Source organism: Gallinula chloropus (genome assembly GCF_964237585.1).
Source record: "Gallinula chloropus genome assembly, chromosome: 2".
In the NCBI taxonomy this organism is placed as follows: domain Eukaryota; kingdom Metazoa; phylum Chordata; class Aves; order Gruiformes; family Rallidae; genus Gallinula; species Gallinula chloropus.
The window spans coordinates 47,443,064-47,456,362 of NC_140086.1; positions in this window are offsets into that span (position 1 = coordinate 47,443,064).

The window sequence follows — 13,299 nt, forward strand, 5'->3', positions numbered from 1 at the left end:
AAAAGGCATCTGAGCTGGACTATTGGGGAGACTCTGCTGAAGGACAAGCAAGGTGTGCAGTCCTACCAAGTGCTCCGAGGTGCAGCTGGGCCTAGTTGTCAAGCAGCTTACAGAACGTCTTTTAAGGGCTTCTCTGCCCCCAGATCCAGAGCAGCATTGCAAAAGATGTCGGGCTGTCTTGTGCTCCAGAGCCTTTGGTTAAAAACCACAGGAGAAGAAAAAAAGGTAAGAAGAAGAAGGTGGTTAAAAAAAGGTAAGAAGGAGATGGAAAAAAGAGGCTGAGATGTAAAGAGCATGGTGATAGGCACCTAACACTTCTTGTGATCGTGAAAATATCTGAACCTAGGAGGAAGCTGAGGTAGGCTGGCACTCTGTTGGGTACAGTCAGTGACAGGATGATGAAGGCCAGTGGCTCTGGGTAGGGATTGTTGCAGTAGGATAGCGCCCTCCTGCACCAGTCCCTGAGCATCACTGACATGGTGGATCCCCAAAAAGGTGTGTTACTGTTGGTTTCACCCACCAGTTCAGAGTAATTTCCATTGCAGGAGTCTTGGCCTACCAGTGCCTTCTTCCACATTTTTTCTGCTTGTGATGTAGGATGTTAACACAGTTGGTGGATGTATTTGTTTGCATTAATCCTGCGTTTCTGTGAGTCAAGTTTGCTAATTCTTATAAACAGTTTTATTTGCCCAGCTGAGATGGACTTTGGGCGACTTGAAATTCACAAGTGCTGAAAGGCACAATGCAGCCAGTACCTGGAAAACCAGTTCTGCCTGACCAGAGAGGGACCTTTTCTCCTCTCCGCTCAGCAAGGAGAGGAATTTTAAGTCACCCTGGCTTTCCACCCTCAGTTTGTAATTCTGTTGCTAAGTGGCAAGGAAAGAAGATTATCGGATCATAGATTAACAGAAACCTCTATTCAGTGCTCTTGTGTAATTACACATTTCAGTTACTTACTTGAAGAGGTGAATTTTAGCTGCAGTGCTCCCACCACACCCTCTGCAGATCTGTTGCCCTCAAGGGCTGGTCAGGATCCCAAACAACTGGCCCTTCCTTTCCAGTCAACCTCTGCGGCCCAGAGTGGCTCTGCCTACTTGGGTACTCTGAGGGTATCTGCTCTCAGGGGGGCCATCAGGAACCAAAGCCCCACTCTAGCCCTTCTGAATGGTTTACTTTGGGAGCAAACAGGATAGAAGGTATAAAACAGTTCAGAGGACTGAGAACTTTCAGAGGCTGCCCGTTTGCTTCCTTCATTGAGAGATTCCCTCTTTCGTTTTTCCCCAGCCAACGTGGATCCTCTTTCTCCAGCAGAAGCAGTCAAGCTGCTTCAGAAAACGGAGGAAGAAGGAAACCTGAGTGGTCAAGGTAATTATTAAATGTTAAAGGTGAACCTCTGGCAGGAATTGCTCAGAGTGGGGTTTGAGAGGGAACCAGTGAAAAAGGCAAGGAAAAATCAGGAAGCAGCACTGCTGGCCAGACAGAAAGGGAGCCTGGGAAGGAGATGTAGCGTGTCAGCTGGGAGGAGAGGATGGTCACACACAGCACTTGTTCACAGAAGCATGAGGCACAAGGGCCTCCTCATGTAGGAAAGCAGTTCAATAATTGTCAGTAGGAGAGCTGTGCTGGAGAGAACCATGTGAGAAAGAGGAGACAGAAATAAGGGCAGAGCTATGCAGGACCCGTCCCTGGGACTGAGGGAGAGGAAGGAACATGAGCCATGCATTTAATAGGAGCAGGGAAGAGCAGGAGAAGAATTGCCTGGCTAAAATGGAAGCAAAAGGTAGGATTGGCATGGAGGGATGGTGAGAAACCAGAGCTGCCAGAACAGGAGAATGGAAAGATATGTGGAGGGAGAGAGTTAAACAAAGGATGACACTTTCAGGAGGTGATGGACACAGACTGTCTTGTAAATAAAACACAGAAACAGAAAGTAGCAGAGTACAGAAGAGGAATTCTATCAGCAGTTCAATATACCTGCTTCCCAGGGCATTGGAATTTCAATGTCTTTTATGTTTGAGTCTCCCAGGGAAGCAGTGACTCAAGAAAAAACAAAGCTGAAATGGTATTTGCTGGGGCAATCTCTGTGTTTTAAACTGCAGCTGACACTAAACATGTGCTGCCTGTGTACCTACTCAACACCTTGTGTTTGATGAACATCCTGCTTTATAGAGCCCCTTCCAAAGGAGACATTGGGGTTTTTTTTGTTTCACGTTTCAGGAGTAAGCATTCAGTGTCCTTCTTCTGGAAGAGCTCGTCTGATTCTCCTGTCGCCACACTCTGCCTTAGCTTTGCATGTAATTTCTCTTTGGAGAAACATGACATTGTGTTTGCTAAGGCTGGTTTTGGCTCAGTGGCCACTCCAGGGTAGCTAGTGACCAGAGTAGTGGGTCCAAAACTGGAGTTCCTCTCGCTGGGATGTGCTAAGCCAGCTGATCAGACGCAAGGCAAACATTCACTTTGCAGTTCCTACCCCAGAACAGATTTTTACTGTGCATGTTATGGGTCTCCTCCAGACTCAAGGAAGACAATTGGTTTTGATTTCTCTTCATCCTTGGCAGCAAGCTGCAGGTTTTTTGTTTTGCTGCCCTTGCAGCTTTTTTGTTTTGGCAGAACACCCCGGACAAGATCAGGAGGTTGTTCTCTTTCTTTCCTTCCCATCTGAGTCCATTCAGTTCTTCAGCTCCCAGACAGGTTCTTGTGATTTCTGTCAGAACAGGTGGCACTGACTTCATCACAGCAGTGCCTGGAGACCACTCGAGAAGGAAGGGTCTGGGAGAGCTTGCCGTGGTGAAATGGTGGAAAGTAGAGAAGCAATCAGGCAGAGGGACCAGTATGTACTTCTGAGCACTGATAGGCACAGCCTCTGCTTTTGATTGCTGCCCCCAGGAGCAGTTTGTTTTGGGGGGAAAAAAATAAGGTTTTGCCTAAGATCAGGTAGGACCACTCATCTGAAGTCATTTTGGAAAGAAAAATACCCTTCAAAAATAGAGAGCATTCTCTTTTCACTCCTACAGACATCCTACTGGTTTCGTGATGACTCATCTGCGGTCTAAACTCCATCTTCGGCCAGAGTTATCAAAAACTTAATTCCTCATACCCATGAAAATTAAATTACTGGGACTGTGACAGTCTTGCCATTTGTCAGAATACCCAGTTATGGCAGGGTGACTAATTTCTCTCTGACCTTGTAATTACATATGTTTCCCTGAATGACTGCTGTGATTAACATAGCGACTCCCTTTAGAATTACTTTTGCCTCTCCCCTCAGACTGAGCTCTGCTCAGAAGGAAAAGGAATTGCTGGACCCTCTCGTGGTGCCCTTGCCAGGATGCTGAGGAAGCTACCAAGTGAGCCCTGATGAAGCAAACATAATAGTACCTTCGTGGGAAACAGGGTCTAGTCCTAGGTTGAGTCCAATCTCCTTTTATGACTCTTACAGCATAGTGAGTTGGAAAGGATGGACTATGAAGCACCGATAGAAGAAAAACCAGTAGAGAAACCTCTTAGGAAGCAAGGAGTGAGAAAAGGGGTGACACACACATATTGTGTTGCAGTAGCACCTAACAAGACCGTTAACTGTCTGAGGGAGGGGACATCCTGTGCTGTGTATTGTTTTTGTCTCGATCACGTCTCAACTTTCGCTGTTGAAAACCCCCAAACTCCCATACCAGGTCTCTTCTCTAAAGGTACCACTGGTCAGTTGTTCCTTTTGGCTTAGGGTAACAGTCACACAGAAACCACCACACACAGTGAACTGGCGCGTTGGTGTTTCCATCTCCCCCAGCCCTGCCCCCGCCTCCGGAGCTCGATTCATCACCGGTATGACCTCAGCACACTGGCTGAGCTGCCTCAGGTTAAAACCATGCAAAGCTGAGAGAAAGAAGAGCAGAGAGGGGGTGGTGAGGAGCTGCTGGAGTCTTTGCTCCAGCATTACTTGATGACAAAGACCACTAAGGAAACTCACTGCTCCCCCAGGCTGCCTTTTTGTTGGCTGCAGCTCTATTAATCAGGTTGAGTATCGTTTTTCTCATCATCACAAAAGGTGACAAAACTTCTGAAAGAAATAAAACTCTTCCCAGGGGATTTGCCCTTCGAGAACAGGAAAACCTTGGGACGTTGCCAGGGAACATTTTAGTTAAGAGATCGATGATGGAAGTGGGAAAATTATTACTCTTTGGAAGGGATTTGTTACCCACACGAAAGGGAACACTGGAGAAGAGAGGCTGTATTGCAGTCCAGGATCCCGTCCTTTTATTCCCGTGAGCTTTATTGAATACAAGGGGTTAAGTTCTGACTCCAGCACATCTGCTTTCCTAACCCACCCCAAACCCGCCTCGCTGCCCCCCGCACCGCGCTGCCGGCTGGGACGCCGCGTTTGCGGTACCGCCGTGTGCCCTGGCCCGTACCCCCGGCTCGGCTGAGCCTCTCGCAGCATCCCTGATGTCACGGGGGTGGGGTGGCGGAGGGGAGGAGGGGGGGAGGCAGGGACCACGCGCGATCGCAGGATGCCACCTGGTGGCCTCGGGCACCGGCATCACCCCCCACCTCCCCTCCCCCCCCCCCCGTTTTTCTCACCGACCCCGGGAAAATACGGGGTTTTAGTGTGTGTGGGGGTTAGTTTGGGTTGGGGTTTTTTTTGGGGGGGGGTGGGAGGAGGGACACAGATGTTTGTCGTTGTTGTTTGGGTTCTAATTATTATTATTTATATTTTCTTCTTGCGTGCTTGCTCTTTCCCGAGGCGGAGGGGTGATGCCTGCGGGCCGCCCCGTCGGCTGGAGGCAGGAGGCAGCAGGGAAGCGAGCTCCCAACTTTCCTGTGCGGAAGGAAAAGAGTCACTGTTCTGCTTCAAGAAGTGCCTTACGCCTCTGGTGCCTCTAGGAGTAGCTAGCTGGTCATCTGTCGGCGATAAGGACAATAAACTGATTCTCTCGTCGATGACGGCAGGGAAAACGCCCGTCGTTCCTGCGTCACTGTGACTGTGAGGATCATCTCTTGTGGCAGAGAGAGCCAGCCATAAAAAAATAAAACCCCATTCTGTTCAGCCATCTGTGGGGACAGGACAAGGGGCAACGACCTCAACTTGGAGCATAGGAAGTTCTGCACCAATATGCAGGAGAACTTTTTCACAGAGAGGGTGACAGAGCCCTGGGACAGGCTGCCCAGGGTGGTTGTGGAGTCTCCTTCTCTGGAGATATTCAAGACCCATCTGGACGCCTCCCTGTGAGACCTGTCCTAGGGACCCTGCTTTGGCAGGGGGGTTCAACTTGATGATCTCTGGAGGTCCCTTCCAACCCCTACAGTTCTGTGATTCTGTCACCAAAGCAAATAAAAAAAAAAAAAAATGCTGAAGGCAGATTTCCCTTCCCTTTGAAAGCCTGGATTTCTTTCCTAATGCTCCCCAAACTTCATGAACTCAGGTCAGATATTGTCAACTTCCAACCCTCTAAACAAAAAAGCAGCGAGCCTGTTGGGTGAGTGGGTGGCACAGTTGGGTGTTTTGATGCCCGTTGATCCCTTAATCTGGCCATAGTGCACAGCTGGAAAAGGTAGAAGGGGGAGAGAATCACGGAGGGGTTATCTGAGGGGCAGAGCTCTTCAGAGGAGGCTCTCCTCAAAATGAACCCTGGTGGTACTGACTGCTTATTTATTTGTGGTACGAATTCCTTGCAGTGCAGCAAACATTCCTCACAGAGCAGTTCTAACACACGGCAGAGAGTTCTGTGAACTCAGGCTGAGCGGCACCTTCAGCACATGCTCTTCCAGAAACAATCTTAAAAATAACAGCTTCTCTTCTTCTTCCACTCCACCACATATCATGCCACACTGTTCTTTTTTTTGCCAGTCCCAAAGTTCAGCTGATGCAATAAATCAGCTTTCAGGAGCCTGAAATTATGGTTACATCAGAATCTCACAGCTCTGGAGCTTACATTATTTTCTTGCTCTCTATACCAGATCACACCTCGAATGTTTCTGTTCCATTCATGTGCTTCAGAGGTGTTGTTTTTGCTTTGCCATAGGGCAATACCCCTTCTTGGTGAAAAACCTGAACAGCATCTCTGAAAAATAAGTAAAGACCCTCTAGGACCACACCGTGTTCTGCCCTTCCTCTTGGATTTTGCACTGTGGGTGTAGTGTCCTGGCTGTGTTCCCTCCCAGCTTTTTGCCCACCCCCACCCTAATTGCTGGTGGGGCAATGTGAGAAGCAGAAAAAGCCTTGATGCTGCACAAGCACTGCTCAGCAGTAACTGATGCACCCCTGTGTTACCAACACTGTTTTGGTCCCAACTCCAAAATGTAGCACCACAGAGGAGCTATTATGAAGAAATTTAACTCTGTCCCAGCCAAAACCAATACGGTGGGATGCCAGACTGTATGAGGCAGTACCAGTGGGATTTGTAGGAAGGGGATCACAATAAAATCTTTGGTAAATTGTACGTGGAAATATCTCTTAAAAATGGGCTAGTAGGTGCCTTGAATGCTCAGGAGCTTTTTAGCAGAAGCTTTTTGCAGAATGTTATCTTAAGTATCTCCTTCAAAAACTTCCTTAATCCTTGAACAGCTAATTATACTATACTGACCTGGATAAATTTATGAGTCCAATTTTACTGTGGTTGCTTTCCCACCTCCTAATACTGTGTTATGCTCAACAGGTGCAAGGTACTTAGGTTTTCATATAATTTTAAACCATTTTGCAAGAATTTTCTTGGATTTGAAAGGAAGACAACACAATAGGAAGGGGTGAGGAATTAAAGGCAGAGAAGATTTTTTTTCTAACCATATATTTAAAATAAAAATGTTTATTCTGAATGTGTCACAAGTAATCTTATGAAATAATGAGGAATGTGAGCCAGAAAATGTAGCAGATTTCATAATGGTGGTTGCCTCTATTCAAATTGTAAGGGAAATCTTCACATGAGGGAAGACTTGTGTTTAGTTCCATCCTATTTTCCCTTTCTTTGGTAAGAGCATCCTAATTGACAGCTTCAAGGATCATTGTAAGGTCATTCTGCTTTAACTTGTTTCATATGATATCAAATATTGAAATGCTTATTAATAAGAACAGGGGTGTGAGAATGATGCTCCAACCCTGGTTCAGGACATGCCCTTGGTATCACCTCCAGCCATTTGCCTGCCACAATCCAGGCTTCATCTGCCCCAACTGACAGGCATTCATCCAAAGTAAGCTCGACTACTAATTCCAGTAGCACCACCCATTATTGTGGTGCTTAACCTGGAAAAGGGTATTTGGGGCATTTAGGGGGCAAACACACTTCTGCCCATCTGACACTAAGTCTAATTTGCTTCCTTGTTTGAAGAGATAGCTGAGAAACCTCACACGGAACTCTGCATGGCTACAGAATCACAGACTGTTAGGGGTTGGAAGGGACCTCTGGAGATCATCTAGCTCCTAGCCCCACTATGGAGATCACCTAGTTCCACCAGACCAGGTTGCCCAAAGCCCCATCCAACCTGACCTTGAACACTCCCAGGGAGGAGCAGCCACAGCTTCTCTGGGCAACCTGGGCCAGGGTCTCACCCCCCGCACAGAGAAGAATTTCTTCCTGATATCAAATCTAAACTTGTCCTCCTGCAGTTTAAGGCTATTACCCCTTGTCATATCACTACATCCCCTTGTAAATAGTCCCTCTCCAAGATTTCCTATAGGCCACCTTAAGGTTTTGGAAGGCTGCCATAAGGTCTCCCTGAAGACCTTCTCCAGGCTGAACAAGCCCAACTGTCTCAGCCTGTCTGCACAACAGCCCTCTGATCATCTTTGTGGCCCTCCTCTGGACTCCCTCCAAGAGCTCCGTGTCTTTCTTGTATGAGGGACCCCAGAGCTGAATGCAGCACTCCAGGTGGGGCCTCACTAGAGTGCAGTAGAGGAACAGAATCCCCTCCCTCGACCTGCTGGTCACACTCCTTTTGATGCTGCCCGGGATACTATTGGTGTTCTGGGCTGTGTGCACACGTTGCTGGCTCATGTTGAGCTTCTCATCCACCCACACCCCCCCAGTGCTTCTCCCCAGGGCTGCTCTCAATTGATATGAACAATATATTTTGGTTTGTTTGTGTTATGTTTTACTCCAGTGCGGGAGGGTGTAGGAAGGAGGAATATCCCCTCTCTGCATTGCCAGGTCTATGAAAAAATTCAGTATTTGCATGGATCTGTATTTCAGCTCTCCCACATCTTGCTTATGGGAATGAAGCAAAGGCAGGGTGGATAACAAGCCTATTATTTTGCCAAGTACCTCTCTGGGGTCCTGATTCAAAAGGAGAGGCTTTGCCTTTGCTGCTGTTGCGAAAGCCAAGCTGCTGGCTGTAGGGCAGAAGTGTGCAGTGTGTCACGGAGTGGCAAACGGCAGAACGGTGCGTGCCCCTGAGCACACAGCCGGTCTCTCCCTGCAGACAGTGTTGTCAGATGTGAGTTACATCAGGTACAATGTATCATCTAGGAGGCCTGATTTGGCTCCGTCTAAAAGCTGATGCTCTTAAGTATGTAATTCCTTCGACTTGGAAGCTCTGGTTTTAGTTTTCTTTTCAAGAAAGGATGAAAGGACTAATTGATAATGCCTGCAGATTTAAAATAAAACCCACTCCGCCCCTCTCCCCAAACCTAAACCTGCCTTATGTTAAAGAGGAGGTTTTCATGAGGGAAAGAAATCAAGGGAAGTGAGGAAAGAACTGCTTGACCAGCGTGGGTGGCAGGAGGCTGCGAAGGCAGCCAGCCAGGCCAGAGGTTGCCTGAGGATGCTGTTGCAGTCGTGTCACCATTACTTAGCCCAGGGCACAGCTACAGCCCTGCCCTCCTGCTGCCCAGCACCCTGTCGCTGCCACCAAGCTGCTCCTGGTGGCTCAGCATCGGCACCCATCCTGGGTTCCACAGCAGCTCCCAGATACTGTGTCTCCGGCAGGAGAAGTGTAATTGGGTGCACGGAGAGGCTGGGTGGTGGGCCTGGAGCAGACCCATCAGTTGGTACCAGCACTGTCCTCTCAAACTCCTGTGCTCACCCAGGGTTTAACCTTTAGCCACACTCCAAAGACCTTGGATAATCGTTAGCCAGGGAATCAATCCCGTTTGTTGCTCAATCACTGGGAGGTGATATCTCATTGCTGAGTTTTATTTGCTGGAGATAAGAGATCTAAGGGAAATACTCTGATGAAACGTTTGAATTGTAGGTCAGGAACCAGCGTGGGGCTGAGCTGGAAGGGCTATAAAGCCTCCCGCCCCGGTGCCCCACAGAACAAACTGCTGTGAGGTTTTCCTTCAGCACATCTGCAGCACCTTCCGGAGGCATTCCCACCGCGTGGCTGAAGACACCTTCTGTGAGGTATTTCAAGGAAATGAATTCCAGGGCAATTGTAAAACCAGCACTATCCCTTTGTACACATATTTCAGTACCTAAAAGAAAATTAGGGAACATCTGCATGGTCTGAATCCCTCTCTCCCTGGGCTTCCCCGGTTAATACGAGGTAACAATGGAAGTTTCCCTTGGCATTTGGCAATTAAAAAAAATTTGCTCAGTATTAAAGGAAAATAGCTTTTGCCTGTTACTCCCCATCCTCATACCCCTTTTCATTACAGCCTTTGTGGCTCCATGAATGAGGAGCTGTAAAAATGAGGATAACCTCCACACACCACTCCCCCCCCTCCAATAGGGAAGCAGGTACCCATCCCTGCTCTGCCTCAGAATTACATCCGCAGCTTTTCCTCCTCTGGTAGTTTTTTCTGGCTGTGGAAATTGAGGCATGGTGCAGTGAGGAGGATGGCATGGGCCACTGGTACCAAATACCAGTACAGCTGGTTTTGACTGTATCCTTTGCCTACAAAACCCAAGACCCTCCAGCACTCAGTACTGCCTGGGAAGTTGTCCTTTGTGGCTGGCAGGCAGCAGAGAGCCATGGACATGGCAATGCTCTCTGGCAGCAGCTAATTAAACAATGAGCTCATTTTGGGAGCAGCTTTCAGCATCTGCTTTGCATAGCTTGAAATGGCATTTATACCTTCCTGGGAAAGGGGACGTCCTGAATTTGATTTTCAGCTGCCAAGGTGCTGAGCAATAGGATGTGCCATGAAGACTTAACCACCAGCAGTGCCAGCTCCTGAGATGAAGCCACCCAGAGAAGCTGGGATCTGCAGACTACAGTCTCGTTGTGTGGTTCAAGGGTCACAGTGGCCAGGCTCGCGCTCTTGTTTCTTGGTAGAGCATCTCATGGGATGGTTGGGGCACTGGGCATGGCTTATCTGAGGATCAGTTCCCTGTCCCACATTAGGTTTTTATTCAGTGATCACTCTCAGCATGGAGAGTAAAATGTCCAGTTTCTCCTGATCCAGTCAGCTTCCAAATCTACTGTCTGTTAGCTCAAATGACTGCTGTCCTGTTCTCCCTTGACATCCAGCCTCTCTCACATCATAGCAAGAGCCCTTGTTCAGTATCCTGTCACCAGCAGTCACTGTAAGAGGATGCCTAGGAAAGAGGGTCTTCTCACCAGCACTGTCAGCTCTCTCCAGAGCTGGAGGCCATTTCTGTGCATTCAGAACCCTCAGTGGGTTGCTTTTCCATGCACTTGTGCCTCAAACAGACCCAAACTCTGCCATTCATGGCAGCTTTTGTAACAGAGATGTACTTCGGCTTCAGGAACAGGGGTAACTGGGGGACCATGGGGCAGGAGACACAGTGCCTGTTCCTGTGTGAAGCATCCTGGGCTGGGGCAGCAGTGGATTCCAATCTCTCAAGGAAAGGCAAAAATTCATAAGTCCCCTTGGCCATGCTTTGGCCTCACCACCCCCAGCTATGACACATGGCATTGTGCCAGCCCCACCACTGAGCTCCAGCCCAGGCTGGTGTGGCCCAGGCTGGGGTTCACGTGCTTGCAAGCTAGAATTCCCTGGGCCAAAGCCTACACATGACCAGGTAAATGGGACCCATTTTTCTTGTTGTGCCAACAAGACCAGGCTGCACAGGAGGCCTGCCCTGCAGTTTGGTGTGTGCTGGCACGAGTTACACCACCCACTGAGCACCTACAGGACTCCAGGCACCAAGGGCTGGCCTTCCTAGCCTGTGTGCTTTTAAGATGGGCTCACAAACTGCAGCCAGCTGGCACTCGGAGCCTCTGGGGACCCTGTTCAGCCCAGCCTCATGCCCTGGCATGCAAAAGGAGTTTGATACTGATTTTTAAAATATCCCTCCCCTCCCCCTCCTGATTTTCACCTGGAGGAGTACGTTCAAAAGCCTATGCTGGTGCCAGAGAGAGGGCAGCTTCCCTACCTGCAGGGCTCACAGGAAACTCAAAGGCCACCAAGCAGCCAGTTGAAGAGCCAGTGAGAGCCAGTAGCTTGGCTACCATGGTGCAAGCAGAGGGAGTGATGCATTTTTGGGATGCCTCAAGGCCATAAACACCATCACTCCCCTCCAGAAAGCAGATGATTTATTTAACTTTTTAAGAACTGATTTACTGCTGATAACCCTGACAAACTTTAAACCCTTGATAGTGGACAACAGTCAAATTCCCAGGAAAGAACAGAGCCTGGAAGAGATCACCCTGTCTTGCAGAGTCCAGCCTGGCTCCAAGCACACAGCCAGGCATGATGAAGCAAATACCTTCCTGTGGGTGCTGGGGCCAGTGCTCCTCTGGCCCTCCTGCCAGGGATGGCTGTGTCCTCACTGTGGCACACTGGTTCACAGACAGTCTGACATACTTTGTGAGGATCCGCAGGAAAAGGGTATCGCAGAAGAGCAGCATGGATACAGCCCCTGCCACTCCGGTATTTCAATGTCTCCACACACTTGTTATTTTTAGATAAGAAAATTATAGGCTTCGTTTTTACTTTTGAAGTCAGCATGAGGCATCTCTCACAAAGATAAGTGACTAGGGCTAGTCCCAGGCCCAGGGTTATCTAGTGGTGGGATGGTAACCAGGCGTTTCCATTAGTTTGGCTCTGCACATTCCTCCCACCAGCCACCACCATTTATTTACCAAACACAGCTCCATTAGAGGCCACTGACTTAATCCCATGGGTGTTCTGCCAGCACCAGCACACGCCGATAGCATCTGGCATCTCTGTTCAAGACCAAGCTAAACACTGGGGACTCACTCTTAACAAATCTGTTTGAACAGATTCACCACGGTACTAGCGAATCTGTGACAGAAGTTTATATATAAACAATACACAGGGAAGTCAGGATTTCTGTGAAACCCTCTTCTGGATGTATGACCTGTCCTAGGGAACCTGCTTTGGCAGGGGGGTTGGACTCGATGATCTCTGGAGGTCCCTTCCAACCCCTACGATTCTGTAAATCTGTTAACAACTGTATATTTTAGCAAATATAAAACCAAGACAATATTTGATAACATGCTCTTTCAAAGTTTAAACTGATTAGAAGAGTTTGACTCAAAGCCCAGTAAATCTGTGGATGGGATGCTGTTGTCTTGCACAGAGTTCTTACAGAATTTAGTGCGCTTAACCAGCAGGCAGAATTCAGGGGTTTTTTTTTTTTCAGAATCTCTAAGTTAGCAGGAGAAAAACTTTTGTTATGTCTGTATATTTCCAATATGCCTTCAAGCTGTTTGGGAAACCCCAGCCCTTGTTCTATCTTTAAAATTTCTATTTGCAGCAGGAAAGTCAGTGTTTTCACTGGGGTTAGCTATCTTAAAACTGAACGAAGAATAAACAAATACAGTAGAGCTCTTTATTTTAAGATTGCATAAAACCACAGAAATACTCCATTAAAAAGACAGAAATAAGTTCACTCCCTCTAACCATGGGAAACAGTGGTGACCACTTAAAACTGCATGCTTGCTTGAAAGTAAATATACTGTAAAAGTGAAGTTTAAGAGATAAGTAACAAACAGGTCCAAGCAAACGAGTAGGCTGATTTGCTTCGAAGTGCTCCTCCACTTCATGTAATGGCCCATCTGTCAAGATGTGCCCAGTTTTATGTCCTTGGGTATTTTTTTAAACTTCTACATCATTATCAGTAAAATCAAACACACTGAAAGCATTTCAGTAAAAACATACCAGTGGAAAACAACACCGCAGCTGCAGGAAAACTCCAGGGGAGATGGAGGCACCCAGAAAGCTCTGCAGATGCATGGGCTATACATGACCAATTTGCTGAATTCACAGGTATGAGATAAACATGGTGGAGTATCTAATCTAAACCACTCCTTTCTACTCTGACAAAACGTGGAGTGTATGGCTATAATATTCACTGTAGAATGTTTCAAACTGCATACAAATAACTATATACATGTGCCTATATACACAGTGCTAAACCGCAAGCAGTGCCGTCTTCTGCT